This window comes from Polypterus senegalus, chromosome 13 (genome assembly GCF_016835505.1).
Source record: "Polypterus senegalus isolate Bchr_013 chromosome 13, ASM1683550v1, whole genome shotgun sequence".
NCBI classification, from domain to species: domain Eukaryota; kingdom Metazoa; phylum Chordata; class Cladistia; order Polypteriformes; family Polypteridae; genus Polypterus; species Polypterus senegalus.
In genome coordinates, this window is record NC_053166.1 from 51,582,894 (window position 1) to 51,601,968 (window position 19,075).

The 19,075-nt window shown below is 38.7% G+C and overlaps 1 protein-coding gene across 1 annotated transcript in view; it reads right to left on the reverse strand.

Annotated features, from left to right (window-relative positions):
- The window catches only part of LOC120542037 (sideroflexin-1), a 54,147-nt gene extending 43,932 nt beyond the window's left edge, over nucleotides 1–10,215 (reverse strand). Inside the window, exon 1 of the mRNA XM_039774133.1 lies at nucleotides 9,486–10,215. The gene's annotated coding sequence lies outside the window, so the exon portion shown is untranslated. The remainder of the gene's footprint in view (nucleotides 1–9,485) is intronic.
- Nucleotides 10,216–19,075: the final 8,860 nt, after the last annotated feature.

A 19,075-nucleotide genomic window follows, 5' to 3' on the forward strand; every position in this document is an offset into this window, starting at 1 on the left:
TGCTCATGATTGAGTCTTATTACAATATATATCTACAGAAGTATGCTTCAACCATTACATCAGAAGCCAATCACAATTAAGGCCATACCATGAATATAAATATAATATGCATGTACTTAAAAGGCATGTAGAGATGCTGATACCAACACAGATCTGCAAGCTAACAGACATGATTAACACAATTTTTCAGACATTCTTTAAAGCCAATGTAGAGATATTTTTTAATATAAACTGCCAAACAAAGATGTGGTGTGGATGTCTACATGACTGCTTTATTCTCCTTTGTAAGATTTTTGAGACTTATTTCAATGTGGTTGTATTCTTCTGTCCTGAAGCTTGCAGCGCTAAATTTTTCATATTAAGTTATGGTAAATGGTAAATGGCCTGTATTTGATATAGCGCCTAACTAGAGTTCAAGAACCCCCCTAGGCGCTTTACAACACAACAGTCATTCACCCATTCACACACACATTCATACGCTGGTGATGATAAGTTGTGCATGTAGCCGTTTTAAATTACTGAGCAATTCTAATCACTTTAACTCTGATAAATATTTCTAAACTTTGGATAAGATTTTACATTATTTTAGCAAATGCTTGCTGGGATTTGTGCCATTCACTATACCACAGTATATTGAAATAAGTAATTTCCATAAATTAATCAATGAATGATTTTGAGGAAGCTCATGTTTTTAAAAAAGGACAACAAGCACAGTGGATTGTACTGCTGCCTCATACACAGAGGCGACAACATTAGATCACAATCCCTGCTACTGTCGGTTTAAGCTCTACTTCCAGCATTCTGCATATGAATTAGGTACCTCAGTTATCTCCCACAAAGACATGGATAATAGTTTGATTAGTGGCTTTTTATTGGTGAGTGAACGTACCCCAAGATGAGCTAGCTTGAACTCAATGCTCTAAGTTTAGGCACCTCTGCACCCAGACAGTGTAATAGAAAAAGTGGATTTAGAAAATGAATAGATGGGCACTTAAAAAGGAATTTATTGCTGGCACAGTGTTTCCCCAGTATTAAGGAATATTAATGGCTATAGACTTCACTGAAGCAACAGTGTCTATCCAACAGAATTTCTGTGCCTGCTACCATAAGACTCTTAATTCCTGCATTTAATTCAAACTAACAGCACAAGCAGATTTCTTGTTTAGTAATTTAAGTTATCAAGCAAAATATAGTACAATGTGAAATTACCAAAGAATTAATAAAGGACTAAATAAATGTGCTTTGAAAATATTTCCAATAATATATTCAGATTTTTTGATTCAGTAGTTATTAAAACTTCTTGAGATTATCAAATAATCCCTATGGACCCTTTTGTCAACACCATTTAACACAATCATAATAGGCTACAAGAAAAGTATAAAACATAGCCCTGAAAACACAAACATGAATTTGTATTACAAAGAAGCTAAAAGCTCATTAGACTGGGCAGGCCACTTCTGAATCAGTCATAGTACATCACAACACAGCAGAAATGTAGAGCAGCACTAAAAACTGCTAACAATGAAGAAGTTAACAATTTCTTGCAGCCTTTATTTACAGTGATTTAAAACGTCAGCAGTATAACTCAAACAGTCAAGTCATGAGAAAATTTACTCTGTAGACTTGATGTAACTTAAAGAAAAATAATTGATTTATTAGTTCTCTTCAAATTTATTACTTTATGGTGAACAAGAAGTCTTTTTTTTCTGGTGATTATATACATTTGCAACAACACAGTATAAACTTTTCTTTAAAAGAATAAACTGAATAAATGTGTTAAAGCTTCTGAAAATACATCCTTAATAATGTACTTAGCCTGAAGACTAAATATGCAAGTTAGTCCTTTAGAGGGTTCAAAGGTTTGCTCATTTAGCTTGGTATCTTCAAAGGTGAAATTTAACCAGTGCTGATTAGAGTTTAACCCAGCTTTCCCCCATGAAATTTTTGTTTTTTCCTCCTTTCAACTACACTTACAGTATTTAAAGTTCACCAATTATATGGTTAACATCATAATGGGATAACAGATCAGAGCTGAACAACATCAAGAAATGCAGTATTCACCTTGAATGTTAATTTTATGATAGCAAAAACAAACACATACTGCAAAAAATTATAATGAAAATCAAATTTTCAATTACAAATCTTTAATACAATTGTTTCCCCCCCCAAATCTGAAATTCAAATATTTACAGATTTATTCTGTAAGGATGGCATGGTAGTGCAGTCGTTATTGCTACTGCCTCATGTGTCCTGGCTCTGAATACCACGCTGATTCACTGTATTGATCACTATTGGCTTCTATTATGCTATTTACATTATTCTCGACATTCTGCATATAGACATGAAATGTTTTTTTCTGCCAGCCACAACTACAAAACACATGGGGTAAGTAACATAAAAAAAATTATTTTTGGGTGGTGTATTCCTTTAATTTACATTACCATTTTCATACCCACTTAATCTAAATTCAAGGTCCAGTACACTCACATACTACACTGGTTAAAATTTTAGCTCAATACAATAATGGAAATTTGCATATTGCACAAAATTTGGTAACATAATTATTATTTAAACCGATAACATCCTTCTTGTCCTGCTTTTTTGAATAAAAAAAATAAAATGTGAATGTACTGCAAAAACAGCACTGTACTTGTTTTACTGTATTTATATGTCAGTCAGTCATTTTTCAACATGCTATATCCTAACACACGGTCACAGGGGTCTGCTGGAGCCAATCCCAGCCAACACAGGGAGCAAGGCAAGAACAAACCCCGGGCAGGGTGCCAGCCCTCCGCAGGACACACACCCACCCACACACCAAGCACACACTAGGGACAGTTTAGGATCGTCAATGCACCTAACCTACATGTCTTTGGACTGTGGGAGGAAACCAGAGCACCCGGAGGAACCCATGCAGACACAGGGAGAACACGCAAACTACATGCAGGGAGGACCCGCGAAGCGAACCAAGGTCTTCTTACTGCGAGGCAGCAGTGCTACCACTGCACCACCGTGCCACCCATGTATTTATATGTTCATATAATAAATGCATTTTAGGAAATACAGTATATTTATAGGCCACAATATAAAACTACTAAAATTACACTTTACATAAACTCCAACGCTCCCTGTTTAGAAATAACAGCTTGTGCTCAGCTATAAAAATCTTACAACCTAGTATACAGTAGTGGACTTGAAGTTTCTAAGCCATTAAAAACAATTCTCCAAAGAAAGACTAACCAAGTAAATCAATTGTACTTTTTACGGTTTCAATATACAGACCTTTGCTTTCCTGGTACTGTATTGTGAAAACCAAACAAAATGTCACAACTGTAATTCAGAACTATATTATACCATCAACCTGGAACTAACAGAAGCATTCCAACAGTCACAGATAATAAACGGTGACTGGGTTACGTCTACAGACAATTCTGCAAAATTGTATACCATAAACTGGAGAAGGTGACTAAGCTGAAAAGAGTAATAAAAAATAGAAAACAAAACAGAGAGGTAACCAGTATTATAAAACAAAAGCACTGATCCAAATTTAACAAAAACTCAGATGGAGGTAAGCTTTGTGAAAGGAATTGCTGAAATAAATCATTTGACACAAAGAGAGAGCGCGATTTTGGGAGCATGAACCGATAGCGTGTTACCGCACCCACTACACAATGAACCACTTGGGTTGGGACCTGAGAGCAGCAGGTGACATCTCAGAACCATGCTGGAACAGTTTTTAGGGAGGCTGGAGTGCCAATTCTGCCACCAACACCCAAGTTTTCCCTGTAAATTTGAGGATCTGCTTGCAGGGCTGGATGCAGATCAATGTCATACCCAGGATGAAGCAATTGCAGTTTACGGGCCTTGCTCAAGGGCCCAACAGACTAAAGTCACTTCTGGTGTTTACGGGTTTCAAAGCAGCAACCTTCTGATTGCCAGTGCAGATCCCTAGCCTCAGAGTCACCCCTCCACCCATTTGACATAAATTAAAAGTAATTATGCAGTTGTCAGTTTGTTACTACAAACAGCTGCAAGCAAGAGAGAAGGATCTGAATTAGGAGAGCTGCTGTACTACTGTGTAGACAGACTTCCACCTGTATAAATAACTCTAGAAATTATTTTTGCATTGTCTTAAAAAGGTGGACTTTTAGAATACAGAAATGCTGTAATTTAAAAATTTCAGCTTGTAATTAAACATTTATTTTACAGATTCTAGCATAAAACAAACTGCTGTATGTCTGAATGTACATTATGCTGAGGGACGTGTTTATTCACTTTCTCCGTCTTATAGCATGTGTTGCATTTGTTTCTCTAAATTTTTAATTTACATGCAACATTAAATGAACCAAGGTTAAATACCTAAGTGAGACCCTTTCTGTGTGTAACTTCATGATCTCCTTCCTTTCTTGTTATATTTTTTCCAAATATACCATTTTACTCACCACTTCCCAAACATGAGACACCGGACATGAGACTGTCACCCTAACCCCAAATTAGTAACTGTGTGCAAATATGTCCAGGATGGGTTAAATGCACCTGCTTATTGCTGCAATAACTAGCTCCAGCTCTCCCATGCTCCTCAAAAGGAGCAAGTGAGGACAGAAATTGGGTAGAAGGGTGGATGAAACAAGAAGCAAATTTTATATAAACCGTAAGGAAGTTCAAGTTCAGGGTTTATTTGCCATACTTGCATTTTAGCTCTTAAAGTAAATAAATTTAAAGACATGGGCTGGACCATTGTACAAATGAGACCAAAACCTTTATAGAAATGCATAAAGAAAAGCAAAACATAAGGAAATATACAAAAACCTGCAATACATAATACAGCAAGTATAATATACTATATCTACAGTGCATCCAGAAAGTATTCACAGCGCATCACTTTTTCCACATTTTATGTTACAGCCTTATTCCAAAATGGATTAAATTCATTTTTTTCCTCAGAATTCTACACACAATACCTCATAATGACAACGTGAAAAAAGTTTACTTGATGTTTTTGCAAATTTATTAAAAATAAAAAAACTGAGAAATCACATGTACATAAGTATTCATAGCCTTTGTTCAATACTTTGTCGATGCACCTTTGGCAGCAATTACAGCCTCAAGTCTTTTTGAATATGATGCCACAAGCTTGGCACACCTATCCTTGGCCAGTTTCGCTCATTCCTCTTTGCAGCAACCCATCAGGTTGGAGGGAAGCGTCGGTGCACAGCCATTTTAAGATCTCTCCAGAGATGTTCAATCAGATTCAAGTCTGGGTTCTGGCTGGGCCACTCAAGGACATTCACAGTGTTGTCCTGAAGCCACTCCTTTGATATCTTGGCTGTGTGCTTGGGGTCGTTGTCCTGCTGAAAGATGAACCGTCGCCCCAGTCTGAGGTCAAGACCGCTCTGGAACAGGTTTTCATCCAGGATGTCTCTGTACATTGCTGCAGTCATCTTTCCCTTTATCCTGACTAGTCTCCCAGTTCCTGCCGCTAAAAAACATCCCCCACAGCATGATGCTGCCACCACCATGCTTCACTGTAGGGATGGTATTGGCCTGGTGATGAGCGGTGCCTGGTTTCCTCCAAACGTGACGCCTGGCATTCACGCCAAAGAGTTCAATCTTTGTCTCATCAGACCAGAGAATTTTGCTTCTCATGATCTGAGAATCCTTCAGGTGCCTTTTGGCAAACTCCAGGCGGGCTGCCATGTGCCTTTTCCTAATTAGTGGCTTCCGTCTGGCCACTCCACCATACAGGCCTGATAGTTGGATTTCTGCAGAGATGGTTGTCCTTCTGGAAGGTTCTCCTCTCTCTACAGAGGACCTCTGGAGCTCTGACAGAGTGACAATCTGGTTCTTGGTCACCTCCCTGACTAAGGCCTTTCTCCCCCGATCGCTCAGTTTAGATGGCCGGCCAGCTCTAGGAAGAGTCCTGGTGGTTTCGAACTTCTTCAACTTACGGATGATGGAGGCCACTGTGCTCATTGGGACCTTCAAAGAAGCAGAAATTTTTCTGTAACCTTCCCCAGATTTGTGCCTCAAGAGGTCTACAGACAATTCCTTTGATGTCATGCTTGGTTTGTGCTCTGACATGAACTGTCAACTGTGGGACCTTATATAGACAGGTGTGTGCCTTTCCAAATCATGTCCAATCAACCACAGGTAGACTCCAATTAAGCTGCAGAAACATCTCAAGGATGATCAGGGGAAACAGGATGCACCTGAGCTCAATTTTGAGCTTCATGGCAAAGGCTGTGAATACTTATGTACATGTGATTTCTCATTTTTTTTATTTTTAATAAATTGGCAAAAACCTCAAGTAAACTTTTTTCACGTTGTAATTAGGAGGTGTTGTGTGTAGAATTCTTAGGAAAAAAATAAATTTAATCTATTTTGGAATAAGGCTGTAACATAACAAAATGTGGAAAAAGTGATGCGCTGTGAATACTTTCCGGTATGCACTGTATATACTGCATATAAAAGTTCTTTTCTATTTGCCCGTTTCTCATTTACGTAAAAACTTTGCGAGAAGATGTACTTCCTGGAACTTCCCCTTAATTTCTAACTGTGTCTTTAACTATGCGATTTGTTATTCAACTGAAATAATTCAGATAGATTGATTTTATCAAGGCCCTTGAACACCTGGAATATGTCCTAACACTGTCTTATCTGCTCTAACAGAGCAAGATACAGAAGACAGGAAGATATGGAAAAAGATGATCCGCTGTGGCAACCCCTAATGGGAGCAGCTGGAAGAAGACTGTCTTCTCTGTTCAAGACCAAAATGGTTTAATTTACATAGCTTGTTACAACAGGGTGGGACTTTTAGTGCTTAGATCACTTACGTGATGTCCTCTGCACAACCTGTAGAGGACTTCATTTGCGTTTTTAATTGCTTATATACATAATCTAGAAACTGAGAATGTAGTGCTAATTTAAACCCCTAATTCCTTCCCAGGGATTGCTTCCTACAGGTCAGAATCACCAATTTTATATGTATAATTAATGTTTCTTTTGCTAGTACATCACATTCTCCACATTTGTCCAATGTTGAAAATGGTCCAGGTTTTTAAAATTTGTTTTGCTGTTTCTTCAGTTATCACCACAATTTTGATGTTGTCATCTATGAAATTAAAAAAATCAACAATATGAGAATCAATGCAATTAACGTAAACTAGGAAGGCTAAAGGTTCAGGCACGGATCCCAAGAGAGACTCCACTGATTCCTCATATATGAAGCATTTGGCATTTATCTACACTCTTTATCTCTGGCTTGTTACCCACCTCAAAACTCAATTTTGTAAGTTACCTCCCATTCCAATGTCTCCCAATTTCAAAATTAACTTTGCTGTACCACTGTGTCCAAGGCTTTTTCAACGTTTAGGTAAATTTTGCTGTATACTTCGTTTTTGTCTACTATTAGGTTAGTCTGGTAGGATCTTACTCTTATGAATCTATGCAGGTTGTTATTTAGTATATTACTTTCACTGAAGTGGTCTCCTTGTTTAGATCTGATTATTATTTCTATCATATTACATGACAAAGAAGTAATACTTATTAGTCCTTGGTTAATGTAATTCATGTCTCGGCATTGCATATATTTAATTGGCATGGAAATTAAAATTTAAAATACTATTGTATTCTATTTTACAATCTCCTAATGTAGAATTATTTAAATAAGTGTGATCACAGACATCATAAAAACTTTTAGCAGATATATCTATTTGGGTAGTCTTTTCCTTAAAAACCATCTTCAAAAGATCTAGGTGCCTAGGTCTAGGCCTAGGTGCATCACTTTTTTTATATTGAAAGACATCATATAAGGATTTTCCAGCATGAATTCAGCAGTGAATCCACCAAATGGTCACCCATCTTTCATTGATTGCTGCGAAATCCTATCATCCTTGATACAAGACCAGATTTGTGTATCATCTGAAGTTGTATGTTGTACCTGATGCTGCCAAGATAGACTCAGGCCACCCGCAAGTAATCCAGCACAGAGTTTTGTCAGCGCAAGGATTCAACATTATTGGATCACAATAAAACTAAGGAGTTAATTCCAGTCTACATTTATTCCAGCATCACTTTGATACAAAACACTCTTGTGCCAATTTATCTAGCATTCTGACTTGTTAATAATATTAACAAATATGATGGATTGACTACACAAATTCACATATGAAATCAATAACAGTACCAGAGAAAAAGTGTTTTATATTAGCATTGTGCATTTTTACAAAGTAAATACTGCAGCTGTACACGCCTGCTCATGCTGGAGTAAATAAGCCGTTTACCGTTATAAACTGCAGAGTGGGGCAGACAAGCGTTTAATAAGTTCTTGTTTGTATAATAAATCTACATTAAATTCAAAGGTAAAACCCGTGCATTTGCATAGCAGTGGAGCGTTATTTAAAGAGGAATCCTGATGTTGATCAAAGATGTTTCGGGAGTTTGGAATTAAACCTGCAAAAGCTGTTGGCAAGGAACATTCTCTCTCATTGAAACAGATGCCCGGTTAGTCAGAACACACAGCACGGGTTACGTGCGCTCCCTGCAGCCATCTTTGGTAAAATCTAAGCAAAGATTTCATCAGTTACTGCATGCAGTGACCAGTAACCCAAGGCGGGGAACGACCTTGATCTCTGTTAAGAGGGACCGCGTATCTCAGTCTCTCTTCCCACAATTTTTAACTCCCTGACAGCACAATCATTGGACTGTAATACGAAACTGAAAGGCCATTTTTATTCACGAAGCCGTCATCAACAACTCGTCTAAAGAGAATAAGTAAGGCAATAAAAATAAAATTAAAAGAAACAAAAATTTTAACGAATTAAAAATGAATAAAAACTCTAACTGGAGCACTGTCTATCTTTTCAGTCACGTAGAAACGAGGTCATCTTTAATCCTGGAAGAAGTAGGCATTTTAAAATAATAACTACAGAATCTTCGACTATGTGTGGATTTACTGTGCTCGGGAGTGAATCGTGATGTCACTCCGAGACCCCCTTAAAACCCCAACTGCAACAAGAGATTGTTTTTCTGAAGCACTGAACTATGTGCATTAATTATAATGTTCGTTTATATTCATTCTAAAATATATAATTAAACCGTTCACTGGAAATACTGGTGCGACTGATGTGCAAACACGTGTCTATCTTTGAGAGCTGCCACGTCTTACGCAACATCTGCCATCGCTTGCGACATGATTCGTTCATATTGTGGGAAGGAAATTAGAAGTATCCCCTTTTGTTGATTAACAAGGAAAAAAATCTAATTGTAAAAACATTAATGGTACCATGCTGCCGTGCTGCTAGAGAGTTCTTTTTCGAAGGTTCTGATTGACTGCTACGGCGGCAGATGGCTACCAGTCATCTATTGACAGCTCCTAATAATTGATTCCAGATTGAACACTGAACATCTTCTCGCTGACTGGAAAGACTACCAAAAGTAGCTGACAACCAACAACCCCAACAGCGAAAGTCAAGTAACATACTTACTGTAATACTGGATCTGCTTCTCGCCTTCTTTAGCCTGTGCCGGCGTCGCTACTGCAACTACTGATGCTCGCGCTGATCTGACAGGCAGTCACACGAAAACCTCTGCAGTTACTAACCCGGAAGTGTTCGCTCTCAAGCGGGTCTGAACGCGCTGCCTGAGCACCATCGACAGCAAAAGGACTTAGATAAGCAGATGACGAATGGTTACTTGCAGGCTTCTTCTTTTATGCTAACGTTTCGTAGAGTTTAGAATTACTCCGTAACAGTGTACGCTGGAATTTAGCTTCAGTAGTTTGTTGTAGTATGTGAGGCTGTACTTGGCAAAGCAGTACTACAGATTGAATAGTTGGCAATACAATTGCCACCAGTTTTAGCGTGTTCAACAATCTATTGTTGCTGATGATGCGTTTTCAGACGCCCGTGTACCTCTGGTTGTGCTGTAACGTCTTTTCATGCAGCCTCAGAATCCTTAATAAATACGACGACTGTTTTGATTACCGAACTTCAATAGAGTGACCAGACGTCTCCATTCAGTTTATGCGCCCCGATTTGGCTCACAAGAAGTCACATTTTTTCCGAGTTACCCTTTTATGCCGGAATTGAACAAAATGTCCAATTTCTCCGATTTTGCCCCCGTTTTTAGGCGACCGAAGCACTGAGGGGAACAAAAGTTCTATTTCATGCCCATTTTTACCAGGTGCACGACACTTATTGGGGGAATCCAAAGGGTCTTCAATTTCATTTGCGTCTAGCACACTCACGGGATTAATGAGTTGTATCCCGTTTGGGAGCCATGACAATCTGCAGCCTATAGCAGGTGTCTCCAACTTCGGACCTTTTCATTCTAACCCCTTTCTTAATTGGTGACCAGGTTTTTTTGCTAAATAACGTATTTTCCCTTATTTTTTACTGACTTATTTTAAGATATATTCCTCTTATTTGCTTAATTTTTGCTTTAAACAGAAATGTGATGTGAAGTTAGCCAACTGGTGACGAGTTAAGATGGAGACACCAATGCCAACCAATTTACCTCCAATCAGTTTCTTAATTAGAAGCCAGTTCTTGTTAACTAAACCCTTTCTAAATTTCTTGACTTGTTGATGCTGACATTCTGCCACTGCAGACATTTCCAAAACAGTTGATTTTCTACTTTATAGGCCTATCTAAGGACAGCATTAAAATATTTTGTGGACAAGCAGATCAACATTACTGAGACGTTCTTCTTTCAAGATACTGTACGATGGATACAGGTTGCTGACCATGTTTTGTCTTGTTTTGTATCTTGTTATTGTTTGGCTGTTAATTAAGGAAATAAATAATTGAGAGGTCTGAGTCTTAAATATTAAATCAGTGAAAATTAAAAGAAAAGAATTAACTAACAGAAAAAAATTGGGATTAAATAAAAGGGTTACAATGAAAACCTGCAGACAGAATAGCACACTCCAGGACCCGAGCTGGAGATGCCTGGCCTATACACAAGTGGTCCGGTTTGAGACTTTGAAAATTTGATCCTCCTACTTTCCAGGATAGTTTCAATATTAGAGAACCTATCACATATTACACATATAAAAAAAGTTTGAAATAGCAGATGTGTAACTTTCAAAAACCTTCCATGAAAGTATTAGCAAAATGTGAAATATGAAATGAAGGTGATGACTAAAAGTTATACAGTAGGATATTCTCAAATTCTATCATCTCAAGTGACTTAAAATGTTCTCTTTTGTGTGTCAAATTACCAATTAGTGATTAAATTATTATACAAGTCAGGCTGATAGTGAATTGATCAGCAAGACTTACACTCTTAAAAATAAGGTTGCCAAAATGGTTCTTCAGACTGATGCCACAGAGGAATCATTTTTGGTTCACAAAAGTACCATCCATATGAAGGGTGCAGAAAGAACGTTTGTTTATATAAATCCATAACAGGCAACATAATGAACAGATGATAACAGATTTGTGAAATACTAATTTGTTCCTGATTTTCCAATGTCTTTTGCCACATACAGTAACACTAAGTTTGGGTTTTCTTGATCTGTTAGTATCCTGCTATGTGGTCTACTATATCTCAAATTTCCGTTTCGTGTGCATGTTAGGCACCACCTTAGATTTAAATAGATCTTTGTCAAGCAATGGTTCCATGAAGAACCACGCAGCTCAGTAAAATGCCATGAAGGAACTTTTATTTTTAGGAGTGTAGAATTAAACTGTAGCCAAAGGAGTACTCCGAAAGCAGAAAAGGAGGACTGTAGTGTCATGGATTTATAATTTTGTTTTATTTTTTGTACATGCAAACAAAAATGAACTTGATTTTAAGAAGGCAGGACATCAAAGCATCCTTTTTTTTTCCGAATTATACCAGTAATCAATCATAGTAATATCTGTTCAAACAAGCAGAATACAAGGAAATGGCTAGGATGCCTTGACTGTATTGATAACTTTATAACCTGCGAGTGGATGGGCACCTGGGAAAAGGAATTGCTAAACTGTGTTACAGTTTGGGAAAGGAAGAAATCTGGACATATTTAAAAGACCAAAGACTGTAAGTGAAGTCATTTATCATACAGTTAGCCAGCCAATCAAATATGTGCAACATCATACATTCTGGAATCCCATGTGGAATTTTAAAATAAATATGCTTTGTTTGAGAGCGACGTCAAGAGGAGAAAACAGAGCGATGTCAGGAGAGGGCGACAGCAAAGTTAGTAGCAGGAGAGAGACACACACCCGTTTTCATCTGATTGTTAGCTAAAGCATCTCGTGAACAATATGAATTGCTAAATCTACACCGCCCTGGGACATCCATCATTGACATCTCTAACTTTTTTGTAAGCTTTTTCTAAAGGCTGTTGTGATGAGCGACCACGGGCATTACCTGGTCTGGGACGCCAACATAATGGAAGGACCAGGGGAAAGGGCATCAGTGAGGCGTTACCTCCCCTGGGACACTAGAGGGCAGGCCTCCTGGGAGATTATGGCAGCACGGATTCTCGCAGGACATGCTGGGAGCTGGAGTTTGGTACAGCCCTGCTGGGTTCCGTGGGGGCCACCTGGGGGAATTGCAGAGCTCTATAGTGGACTTCTACCACACCTGGGAGTGAGTCCAGGTAATCTTGATGAACCACCTGGAACACTCCCAGGACCTGAATAAAAGGAGCTGCCTCACTCCATTTGGGGAGCCAGAGTCAGGAGGAGGTGGATGAACCATGCTGTGAGAGGAGTGGAGGCAGAGAGAAGGAAAAGAGGACTGTGCTGTGCTTTGCTTTATGTACTAAGCTGTGGAGAGCAGAGAAAAAGCACTTCCCAGCTGTAAATAAACTTGTGTACTGACTGGAACTCATGTCCTGCCTGTTTGTGTCGGGTTGGAGTGGCTGTACGTGCCCAGGATTCACACTATATATAGTCAGGCTTTGCTATCTAAATTTTATGTTATACTGTCCTCTGCTGCTATTATTGTTCTTTAATAAATACCAAGTTGCTTTTAACGTTCTACAGTTTGTCTTTATATCTTGAGTGATTGAAGTAATAAGGTAAATATTTAGAGCACCTGGAACAGTAAGGAAGTACCGTATGATCCAAACTGCGAGATTTATTGTATGCCCAATAATGCATTAAAGTAAGACATCAGTGGTTGATAAATGGCCTATAGCAAAGGATGTTGAGCCTTTTTATGTTTGAATAAATACTTGGAGACCAAAGTAATATTTAGGTCTAAGGTACTGTATATCTAAGACATCTCACATTGTTCTTGCCTATGATAAGTAAGTCTCTTGAAGAACAAGGGAATGATGGACTGTGCGTGTATTATTCATATGGTACTTGAGTCGGTAAAGCACTACAGAATAACGTGCATGTGTATATGTCATTCATATGGTATTTTTGTGATTAGGGTCTATCTATGTATGTGTGTGTTAATCTTAAGGTAGACAAACCCAGTAACAAACCTGGTGAGTACGCTTACCTTGAAGAAAATAAGTAAAAGGTAAGTAGAGGAGAATATAATGATAATACAAAGACAAATTAAATGTTTCACTCTGGGGGTCTCCTAAGCAGTGTTATGTCTTCTTTGTGATGTGTAGTTTCCAGTGTATATATTTTTTTTTTTGGAGCTCTGATCATGCTCAAATACAAATATTATATCAAAGATCTGGGATTTTGGCCTAGTCTGATTACTCCAGAAACCTGTCAAAAGGTTGTGCTCAGTCATAGTAGTCATGTGGGGTCAGACGTGATTCTCAAGTGAGAATACATGTCTGGGGGCAACTAATTCAAAGATTTGTAGTGAACAGCAGTGAAATCCTCTGATGAATAAGCTCCATCAGTAAGGTTTTCTCCCGTCCTTGCACTTTAAACGACTATGGTTGCAGAAGGAGAGCAAAAGAAACTGAACAAAAGATCTGATGCAGATAGAAAGTAAAAAGCTAAAACTTCTGTTATCAATTCAGGAGCTCAGTAGCACAAGGTAAAATGTACATTGTAATGAGCGCATCAACAAAAAAGACTGGCACACTCATGTAGACCACTACAGCTACTTGGGTCCACATGTTTGAGAAATGCTTAAGTCTGCTGCAATATCTTTCTGTCATTGTGACTGTTGCATCACTGTATGGCATAACAACAAGTTTAGATAAGGATTGTGCTCTATGCATTTATTATGAGTTAAAGCCCTGTGGCTATATTGTAGCATGGCATGTTTGCATTTTCAATTAGAAATGTTAACTTACTTTAGGCATTCATTTAGACGTGCGGTCAAATGCTGTGCAGCCATGTCTGTGCTTCTCCTGATGGCATTAGGCACTGATTTGGGTGTTTTAAATACCGAAATCTGCACCTCCTGTAGATCTTCATTATCAACTCCCTTAACGAAACTCCTTTTCCCCTCATTTTGAAGAGGTGTGACACAGTTACTTTGAGAGCATAGTTTATCATTCATATTTCCACAAACATAGTTGCCAGTTTTTTCAGCTTTACATCAACTCTAACACTATCATTTTTACTGAACAACAAGGAGCAATTCATTGTTCACTTTCACCACTAGTCCATTGATGTCTTTGAATGCCAATGTACAATCTAATTTTACAGAAAGGTTTTTCATTATAACAGGTTATGTTTGTTTTTAACACATGCAATGTACTCTCACACGCGACATACTTTTTGGCTGTAGACAGTTCATCATAATCAGAAGCTTGCTGGGCTCTCTGTCAGACTAGGTTGCTCTTACATTTCAAAATCACCAGCTCTGCTTTGAGCACAACCTTGATGAGATGATGCATTGGTTTAGAAATGTGACCCTCAGTGAGCCATCTAATTGTTACCACCCACTTTTAAGCAGAACTCACTCCTAGCTGTCTCCAGATGTGTGTATTATATGTTTGGCCCTGCGAGACTACAGTCATAGTGACTAAGTAATTAATGTTAGTTGATTTCATACAATGAGTTAGGGCATTATAATTACAGTATGACAAAGTCCTCATAAATGCCACTTGTGAATGATCAATGGGGTAAGTCTGTGGCTGCTGGTTTATGACCAGTTTAAACTGATTATGAAAACACCAGCATTTCATTGTGTCTATGGTAAATCTAGCATGCAGTTATAATTAATTCATTATAACTGCACTTTTCTAGTCTTTTTTCTGATTGCTGAATTAATTACCCAGCTGGAATGAGGCTGACAGATCATTAACATGCTTTACAAGTCATTCAAATCCTTCTGGATCTGCCTTATTTTAAGGAAAAACTGTTTTATTTCAAGGCTACTCATTTGAAAAGGTCCAACCAGACTAACACATGCAAGCAAGAATTTCACTGTACTCCATATGTGTGACAGTAATGACCCTTTAATAACTATCTTCTTATACAATATGCTACCATGGCTGTCCATTTGTCTGCCCTGGAGTTGAAATCACCTTTAGCTCGCAAACCGTTTGACCTATTGACCTGAAATTTGGTACATGTATGCTATATGACGTCTACTATCCTCTTCCGGGGTGATGACTGACCTGACCTGATTATTCCGCTTTTTATTTTTATTGTAGAACTAGCAAAATACCCACGTTTCGCAGTGGAGAAGTAGTGTGTAAATGAAGTTATGAAAAAGAAAAGGAAACATTTTAAAAATATCATAACCTGATTGTCAATGTAATTGTTTTGTGACTGTTATGAGTGTTGCTGTCATTAAGGAATTGATTATCATTATTTCTTTCAATCAGGTTCGTATTTGGAGGATGTGTTGTTTTGAAGTTACATTCCATGATTGTCAACCGTTGTAAAGATAACAGGTTTCATTCATCGAAGTGTTCACTACGCAAATCGCTACTCGTTAATGTAAGATGTTTAACAGGCATTTCCGGTATTAACTTGTGCTAAACGTACCATGGTGTGACGTAAGGGGAGCTGACTGTAAAAAGGCAAGGAGGCGCGTATTTTGAACGAAATGGGAGAAGACAGTGAAGGAGCAGAAAAGTGAGAAGGAAAACTGTTTAAATAAAGAGCTAGGGAGGTGAATGGAAAGAAGCAGCCAGCGGTAAAGCAAGGAAGACTTTGTAATAAGGACGGTTCGGTGCACGTAGAAGGTGTAACAATAAGATTGTTAAGCCTTATGATAATGTTCCCGCATGGAGGATTTAGAGAGACGCACTGGGAGAAGTATAATCTGAACCTCTCTACAGATTTATTTATTTTCGGGTTGTAATGTTCATCAAATTTACGTATCATCTGGTCCAGTGGCGGACTGTGCATCTCACACCTAGGCCTTCAGTAGTGTTCCGTCTGAATCAACCCGCCTCAAAACTAATTTATGGTTATAAAAACCATCTTAATATGCAGAAATACAGTATAAAGAGCTGCTGCATCGCAGATAGATAACTCTTGTAGCCACAATAAATGCCTTTATTGAATAGACAAACCAGGGTGAACAAGTTCCTTTCTACTGCAGCTACAGCCGTGACACACATAAAAAACATCAATAATAACTCATAAACTTGCAATATTATTTAGGAAAATCGCAACATTTTACTCACCAAAAATTCGGATTATTTGTAAACAAAATCCATCCTCCTCTCTTTCCTCAAAAACAGTTCAATTACACTGTCGTACAGATTATCCGTGCGCTTCAGTTCCATCAAAAAGTCCCTTTCTATCGCCATCGAAGCTAATGCTGAAAGTCGAACCTGCCCTGTCGTATTTCTGGCATAAGTTTTAATTCGCTTTAGGGCTGAAAATGTCCGCTCGACAGAAGCAGTGTACACGGGAATGGTCACCACCAAATATACGAATGTGAACAGCTGCCCCATGCTCTCATTCAGATTTTTCTGATGAAGGAAGTCAAGGAGATCAGTGGGAGATTTTCCTGCAAAATCATCCATGGCAAACATTACAGTCAGTTTTGTTTTTAGCCGAGACAGATCAAAAACTGTCCCGTGGCTCTTGTGTAAAACTGGAGAAGGCTACATGCAGGAAATTTTTCTTGTATTCCCGAAACTTCTGGGGGTCGAGGAGCGTGACAAACATCGGTTTTTCGTGGTCTTGAAATCTGGTCTGTGTCTGGCAAATAATATTGTCCAGAATCCTGCCATGGAGTTGGCGGTAGTGCCCATGAGGACCTTGCACTCGGAGCACCTGCGGTGCGTTCAGTGGCCTCGCAGAGTTCCTCATATCGGCTTCTATCCAATCAATGGGTCTGAATACGGTGACGTTGCTGTACGCCTGCTAGAGGGCCCTACTGACACCAACTCAAAATCTGATTGGTTGAAGCAACAGTTTAATCGACATTTATTCTGTGTTAGAGGGCCTGCACAACGGATTGTGAAGGCCTCTCTGCCTGGCAACAAATGATGGCTGAAATGTGATTGGTTAAATGCTTTAATACGAAAATACATGTCTGGAGCAAGCACAACCATCGGAAAAGCTATGAAAGGAAGCGGACAGACTATTTGTAATTATTTAATAAGTATTCATGGACAAAATATAATTAACATCAGTTTATGAATTTAGATATTTTTTTAGGCCAGCAGAGAAGGCATGACTTCACCAGGTCTTTAGCATCGAGGCTTTATACCCTGCGTCTTCTCTTTAATTTTAGCTCAGACCCGGCACTTAAAAGTTTCTCTCGCACTTTTGCTGAGGGAGGGTTTCCGCAGTAGTTGCACTTATGAATATGCTAAGCACAGTCCTTCACCCGCGAATATTTACCTTATATGGGCAGGCACTCAATTACATGAGAGGTGTGATGATGCGAGACGCAACTCCGCCTCACACGACGACTGAGCTGCAGGCTATTACAGTATATGCACGAAAGTAGGTTCCAGTTATGACCGTTATGCGTAGAATTTCGAAATGAAACCTGCCCAACTTTTGTAAGTAAGCTGTAAGGAATGAGCCTGCCAAATTTCAGCCTTCCACCTACACGGGAAGTTGGAGAATTAGTAATGAGTCAGTGAGTGAGTGAGTGTCAGTCAGTCAGTGAGGGCTTTGTCTTTTATTAACATAGATCAACTCTCGGCAGCGGCCAGCATGTCAGCCATGCGGCGCATGCATACGGGCATCGTTCTCTTCTCCACCACTTTAGCTGTCACTTCCCCTACCTCTTCATATCTTAAATCATTCTTGAGGCAGATTGAAGACTTAATTTCCAGCTTAAGTGAAACGCACTAAGTAATTGCAACACAAACACTGACTTAGTCAGTTTTAACGAGAAAAGATGCCGACGAAAAAAGAGAAGAAGCGGACTGCTAGGGTGGAGAAAATAAGAGCTGCTCAGCGCATCAACCTCTGAGTAAACTAATGCTAAGCATACAGAGAAAGAGTATGAAAACTAGGAACGCTCAAGTCAAATGTATTCATTGCACGTTATCGTGCGGTGTGCCGTTACTGGTGTTACATATGACATTATGAAAGTGTGGATGACTCTCTTATTTTCTTAGAAACATTATAACTTCATTCCCACCCATCATCCATAAAGGCTGTATTTCCAATTGCTATCCACTCATCTTATTTCCCAAATTGTTGTCCCATTTTACAAACAGTGGACATGAAATCTGATTTCACCCTGCAGGAGTCTCAACTTCAATTTTTGTTTTGATCCTGTAAATTACACGGGCTGCCAGCAGAGGTCACTCTTTGACTTCCCAGCACACTTGATGGAGGCTGTTCATTTTTTCTTGCCAAGCCTCTCTGCACATATTAAATGATATTAAATGGTTTGTGTATGGTGTGATAAATTATTTTAATGTAATTTACATTCTGTGACCTCAAACTGGCTGCACAGTTTGACTTCACATCTCAGAATAACAGCTTTATGAACAGAAGCTTAATGTCTAGAACCTATGGTGTACATCTGAAGCTTTTGAGCAACCTTTAAGTGAATGCATTTTCAAACACTGATTATGAGACTCTCTTTGCTTTTAGCAGTAGACCAATGGAGATGCAAAATATCTGCAATTTGTTTTACTGCCATGCTTTCGTCTGTTGTGAAGCACTTGAGGCTCCTTGTCAGCAGCAGTTTGCAAACATTTTTGTCACCCTATGCCTTGCAGCAATTATTATGCAAACATATCTGCAGTGCTTTGCATACGCCAGTATGCAGGATTCTAATT